Here is a 7,483-nt window from a genome sequence, read left to right on the forward strand (position 1 = left end):
GAAGCTAATACTGGAAACTGGAGAACTGTGAACAGGCTGAAGTAACTCTCTGAAAGATTAGCACAGAGCAATGCTGGTATCACTGGAAAAGAGAAGAAGTTGAACAGCAACTTCCTGGAGTTCTGGAGGCGGATTTATACCCAGGGGTAGCAGATTACTGGAGCACAGTATCAGCTGACTGAATCATGCTACCATAGGTTAGGAGTACTGTCACATGAGAGGAACTGTCATTGCGGCGCCCATGATGGGTACTCCGATCCCCAGCACACACAACCGACCATGGAATCTTGCAAAAAACACCTAAGGCAGAATACTCAGCCCCACATCCATCACTGCACCAGACGTCTGACCGCAAGGAAGTCAGGGGAAGCCGGCAAGGAGGTGAGAGAGGCCGATCCTAGGCTGAACCCTGACAGATATATAGATAAATGGTTAGTGTACCCCATGTTATTTTTATACTATTCAACTATACAGTATAATGATATCAAAATATTCAATATATAAAAAACAAAACACACATAAAATAGAAATCCTAAAACTGCCTTTTTCCTTGTACCCTTAGGTTACAGTTTATCTTGATGTTAACCAGCCCCCCAGAATAGAAGGTCCCTGGAGTAATCCGTGATGAGCAGGCAGACACTGCCCACCGAGACATGCTCCAGCCTTGACGCCCCCGTCCTGGTGTGATCCGCCGCAGGTGGAGGGGCTGAGCATAAGACGGCCATTCACAGCCTGCTAATGGGGGGGGGGTGTTCGCTGCCTGTGGTCGGGGGTGCGGGGCATTGGACGGCCCCTCACAGCCTGCTGTAGCAGCTAAAAGAAATCCTGGCTACAGCAGCACAACACAGATGCTATGGGCCTAGAGTTGTAGCTCCACCCGCCCCATTGTTAATCCAGCCCTGGATATATCATCCTGTCGTGGATCAGAACGATGTATTGTACGAATCTTGCGGTGTGTGCACCCAAACAATCGATCAGCGCATTGTCCCATCTACTGTTCTAGACAGCAGATGGGACGATGCAATATTATGCCATTGTATACATCGATCGCGTAGTGTGTACAGCGCGCACAATGTATGGGTATATTGCGTAATTCTGTCACTTGGTACACACATCGTTTAATGTGTACCCAGCTTAACTCACCTGTGCATGATTACAGAAATCCACAAAACATGACCTGTTGGGGGAATTTGAGGACTGGAGTTTAGAATAATCATTCATCCCTGTGCATTGAAATTTTCAAATCCCCCCCCCCTCCATATTCGTGACTGGTTCCATAGAATTGACCAGGATATGGAAATGGAAGATATCTCACCATGATAGACAAAAGCTTGAAATTTGTGGTAATTTGATTTTACTGGTTAGTTACATAACCTCCACTTACCTTCCTTTTACCCTCTGTCTTGCCCTTTTTTTGTGTCTTCGTGTATCCCTAATCACAGTGGCTTAAGAGAGGAGAGGGCCCATGTGGAGTCTCCATGCCTGTGCCCTCCTTTATTGTAGGCGGCATGTGAGTAGCCTCTGGCACTCACATGCGCAGGTCTCTGGGAACATGGTGGTGTCTGCACAATGTTGCCTGTGATTTTTGTACTGCACAGGTGCAGATCTCCAGGAAAAATATCCCGGTGATTAGTACTGAGCCACCGCGGGACTCCGGAGAGGGGACTATAATACATGGGTGCATGGTGTTCGGTGCGACTCCCAATGGACCTAGGGGCACCACACACCCGGCACCCATTAGATAATACCACTGCCCAATTAGGTTGCTTACATTATGGGCCTTATTCAGAGTCAGTTTGAAAAGCTATTTTAAGTTGTCATTTTTCACATTGCACATATGCACAGTTTTGCAGTCTGCATTTTTTTTCAGTCATATATGCGGGATGCGGTCAATATCCCGACTGCAGGGAATCCGGCGGTCAGAATGCAGGTGCTGGAATCCCGACACCTGTTAGAAACGCACCCCCCACTCCCGCGGCTAATGGCTAAGGGCGCCCCGCTTACTTTCGATCGTGATGCCGTCTGTCTTGGTGCTGGTGTCGGTGTGTAGGCTGGATTCGGGATTAAACCGTCTGTTTATTCCCGTGTCGGGATTCCGACGCCGGGATTTCAACAGGCAGCATCTCGGCCGTCGGTATTTTGACTGCATCCGAACACACCTCTTGCTGCGGCACACAATAGGCCCTTAATAAATTTTAGATCCAGGCAGTCCTGGACCTTAATCTGGCAATGGATATATGTATGATGGATCATATACTGTGTACCCAGCTTTAAACTTTTTTGCTGGGTCAGTAATTAACCAACCTGTTTCCGCTGACAGAAATCCTCAAAACATGACCTGTTGGAGGTAATTGAGGTTAGATGTTGAGAACCACTGTTCTGTGGTTAGCAATATTACAATGATTTTCCCTTTTCACTGCTTTGCAAGTTATCATCAAGTTACATTCGCTAATATTCACTTCCTAATTTATCAATCTTTAATGCCTCGCTGTCTTAAAATTTATACTTTGTATTACTGCTATTGATACACTAAGCATGCTATCAGTCATTTATAACAATGCCTTGTTTAACAATCACACTCCATATTGCATAATTTATCACCAAATAACATTAATTCGTATGGATTAATAATGTTTACTATACATACTGTATATCACATAATCCAAATAGATGGCCCAATTAGCTTATACAGTATAATAGTATGGATATACTGTGTGTGTGTGTGTATATATATATATATATATATATATTATATATATAATATTTGTGTATCTCCGGAGCCGCCTGTGACTATCTTCCCCAGCCGGAGTGCCTGCCCTGATGTCCCCATCGGCTTCCCTATTTGTGGCCTTCTACAGCATATGCCTGCAGCTATTTCCCAGCCGGCTGCTGCTCTCCTCCTGCCGTTGGCACTCCTGGTCTCCATAGAAGCAGTGCTGCTCATTGTTGTCCCCTCTGCCTGTGGCTGCCTTACCTCTGCTGCGGAGGATCCGTGCTGCTCTCGGCAGATCCGGGCAGCCCTCCCTACACTGCCTGACTTCTGCAGCTGGTGGTGTTTGAGGCCATGTGAACAGATGTCTCTCACCAGTTTGGTAACTGGGTCCCTGTGCTGCGGAAAGCTACTGTTCACCTACCACTTTCAAGTCTTCTCTCTCCTGTACTAAGCTCTGAAAAGTGATAAAGTGGAGAGAGATAAATGACCAGCCACTCAGCTCCCAACTGTCATGTTACAGGCTGTGTTTGAAAAATTATAGTTGGGAGCTGATTGGCTCGTGGTTTATCTCTACACTTTATCACTTTTCAGAGCTTAGTACATCTGCTGCAGGGACCAGGGTGAGTCACTGCATCACTCATCCTCATTATTGAGGGAGAGTGCCGTCACTGAACGATATCGTTAACGATATCGTTGACTGAACGATATCGTTAATGATATCGTTCAGTGTGAATGCTCAATGTCGTTAATGACATTGAGCCCGGTACTGCAGGAGAAACACTTAACGATATCACTCAAGGAGCATATTGTTAAGTCTGTATCCGCCTTAAGTTCTAAGAGTGCCACCTGTCCTGGATTATATATATTGACAGGCAGGGTCGTAACTAGGGTGGTGCGACATGTGCCACTGCACAGGGCACCGCAGGGAAGGGGGCGCTGTTCCGGCTTGTCAATTTATTGTTTATAATCATCTCCTGGGCCCCTATCTCCTAAATGGAATCCTCAATGCAGCCAATGGATTCACACTGTATTTGGCAGTGACACCTGGAGAACAGTGAATCAATTTGATCGTTACCCCTTCGTCATCGTATGGGGCAAAGATTTGTCATGGCATTTCCCTATGAGGCCATGCCCCCTTTTTGGGTATGCGTCTTATGTCCCTATTTTAAAAATAGGGAGGGAGGGCGCCAGTGGTCTTTCTGGCACAGGGCACCAAAAAAGTCTTGTTACAGCTGTGTTGACTGGATTAACCACCCTGCGATTGCCAGGTGAGTGGGCGAGTATTACACCCTGACCTGAAGCAGGCTCAATGAGGGAGTATCCCACCCCCTCAACAGACCCACCCCCATTAGGGCTGCTTTCAGGCGATGGAGGCCCTGTCTATTTTTTTAGTCTCGGACCCCACAATTTCAGATGGCAGCCCTGCCAGGGAGGGAGGATTAGGTATAGGGTGCGGGGAGGGGGAGGTTAGGTTTAAGCACTAGGGGGGAGGTTAGGCATAGGCACTGGGGAGGGAGCGTTAGGTTTAGGGCAGGGGCGTCTTAAGAGAGGAGGGGGACCGTGTGCATTCCCCGGCCGGGGCCCCATCCTCTCTCCCCAGCGGCCGGCAGCTGAATGGTCGGCCACCTCAGCATCAGTAGACTCTGGGCACTAGAGTGTGCCCAGAGTCTACTGTACATGCAGATCACTGGAAAATGGCGTACCTGCCATTTTCCCAGTGATTTCCTCCCTGCACATGCGCAAAACGCCGGAAAAATGGCCACGGGAGCCATTTTCCAGTGTTTTGAACAGCGCTGAGACACCCAACATGGGACCATTATAGATATACCCCTGGTTTCGGGTACAGAGACGGGGAGGTTAGGTTTAGGCACCAGGGAGGAAGGGTTAGGGGAGGGGTTAGTGCTACTATACTTAAGTATGGGTGTCAGGATTCTGTCGGGGATGCAGCTGTCGGTATTCTGAACAGCGGCATCCCGACCGCTGGGAATCCATACCCAACCCATTTCCTCCCCCTGTGCAATTCCTTCCATGACGTAAGCAACCACTAAGCAGGGATTTTTATGTAATTCCACTCCTTAAGGGGCTTAAAAGCGGTAAAATGTTTTCTCTCACCCGAGGTGATTGGGCTGCAACATGTTCCAAGTTCTGTGGGACTGTAAGCTCATTGGGTCGAGTGGCAGCTTCAGAAGTGGGGCTGCAGCACAGTCCAATATTCAAATAGGGGAGCCACACAAACTGCCAGTGATGTTTGGCAGCATTTGGGGTGACAGTTGGTGTGGCTCCCCTATTTGAATATTGGACTCAGCCCAACCTCTGGAGTCATCACTGCTATGGACGTAACAGTTTGAGTAGGTTTTTCTATTTGGATACTTAACTTGCTTTGCATTTGTATTTTTCATTTTCTTGAACATGGCAATTGAGTGTTTCAATGTTAAAAGAGAGATCGTGCCTCACACCATTGTCCCCATCACAGGAGACGGAGCCTACCTGTTCCAGTCCCTCTCTTATCTCATGTATGATACTCAGCTAATGGCTAGGGAGATGAGTGAACTAATTGTGAAGCACGTGGTGGACAACTGGGAGGAGTTCTCCATCATGCCCCACAACAGCCAGAGCAGTTCTATAAATACAAATGGTATGCAGCTTAGTAGGGTGCCATATAGTGGAGGGCACCCTGGCTGTGACCATACTAATTTATTATTTAACAGAAGGCAGCCAGAGGCTGAGCTCATGGCGGGCAGCCTGTGTGCACCGTGCTTGTAATGGGCGGCCCCTTGCTCGTAAGGAGCAACGTGACATCATGATGTCATGTCGCAAGCACAAACAGGGTTGGGGCTGGACGTGTCACTGGAGGAGAGCGGGAGGGAGCCACAGTCCACATTCAGCGAAGGATTGGTGGCCATATTCCTGCTGCAGTGACAGAACAGCCCGCCAGGGCCACCCGTGAAGTTAAGGTGGGCACAGTCAGAGATGGAGCATTACATCCAGGTCGGCTTTTTAATTACGCTGAGTGCACTGAAGAAGGGACCGCCAAGGAAAGGGAATGCCTCCTGGCCGGGAATCTCCCCCCGCCGCCGTGTCTTTTTGATTTTCTGCTGGCTGCGCTTCTGTTGGGATAGAGGCCAGTTGGGCCTGGGGGCAGAGTGGCATTTCCCCTCCAGGCCGGTGCAATTTTGGATCTTTGGAAGTAGCCGCAAAGCACAGGAAGCCTTCGGATGCCCTCTTCATGCCTTGCATCGGGAGGCAAATAAAAGGATGCACCCGACTGCTCAAACTATGTGTTTTACTATATCAATGGTGATATAGTATTGATAATAGGTGACTGCTGTGTGTGTGTGTGTGACATTTAGTGACTGTTGTGTTTGAGGCAATGAGTGACTGCTGTGTATGAGAGAGTGGGTGGCTGCTGTGTATGAGAGAAAATGGGTGGCCGCTGTGTGTATGAAAGAATGAGTGACCGCTGTGTGTGTGAGAGAATGGGTGACTGCTGTGTGTGTGAGAGAATGGGTGACTGCTGTGTGTGAGAGAGAATGGGTGACTGCTGTGTGTGAGAGAATGGGTGACTGCTGTGTGTGAGAGAATGGGTGACTGCTCTGTGTGAGAGAATGGGTGACTGCTATGTGTGAGAGAATGGGTGACTGCTGTGTGTGAGAGAGAATGGGTGACTGCTGTGTGTGAGAATGGGTGACTGCTGTGTGTGAGAGAGAATGGGTGACTGCTGTTTGTGAGAGAGAATGGGTGACTGCTGTGTGTGAGAGAATGGGTGACTTTTGTGCATGTGGGCATGTGTGTGAGAGAGAATGGGTGACTGCTGTGTGTGAGAGAGAATGGGTGACTGCTGTGTGTGAGAGAGAATGGGTGACTGCTGTGTGTGAGAGAGAATGGGTGACTGCTGTGTGTGAGAGAATGGGTGACTTTTGTGCATGTGGGCATGTGTGTGAGAGAGAATGGGTGACTGCTGTGTGTGGACAGTGGGTGACAGCTGTATATGTGTTTGAGAGAGAATGGATAACTAATGTATGTGAGATGATGTCTGACTTCTGTGTGTGTGACAATGGATGACTGTCCCATTGTGTACATTCGGTCACACAAACATATACTGAGGTTCAATCTTTTTGGACTTTTGTCTGTGGGAGTAAACCTGAGCACCATAGGAAACCCCCGCCCCGGTCACACGGGGAAGGATCTGCACAGTTGGTCAGCACAAGTCTAAATAATGTCTATTAATTGCATTATACTACAAAAAGCAGTTATTTAGCTTTAGCTAGAGTGCAAGGACAGGTACAGCGTGTGTATGGACACCACCACAGTGACACAACAGCAGTGCTGTTAATAAGGTCCTATAGTAGGGAGAGTGGACCAGTGCATCCTGGGAGCTGAAAGATTTTAACTGCGTGGTGCCGGGATTGAGTTCCCTCATCTACACCCCCAAGGTATCCCTGTGGACCCTATGGACTTTGAAGAAAGAGATTTAACGAAGGTAAGTTGTTACCATAACTCTCATTTTTTAACACTTTATGGGCTCTATTTACTACAATCCGCATATTGAATGCGGATTGTAGTGTGATATTACCGAGTGAATTTGCATTGCGAATTCAGGCAATATCACAGGGATTTACTATAAATCCCTTGCAGGGACAGAGCTTGCGATAAAGCTCTGCCCCTGCGGATCCCAACCGCACTCTAGTCGCGGTATTTTCGGAAAAAATACCGCGACTAAGAGCCCGCGCATGCGCCGACCGACCACCCCTACTACCCCCCCACCGACGC

The sequence above is a fragment of the Taudactylus pleione genome, unplaced genomic scaffold (assembly GCF_031769625.1).
Source record: "Taudactylus pleione unplaced genomic scaffold, aTauple2 ptg000202l, whole genome shotgun sequence".
NCBI lineage: Eukaryota > Metazoa > Chordata > Amphibia > Anura > Myobatrachidae > Taudactylus > Taudactylus pleione.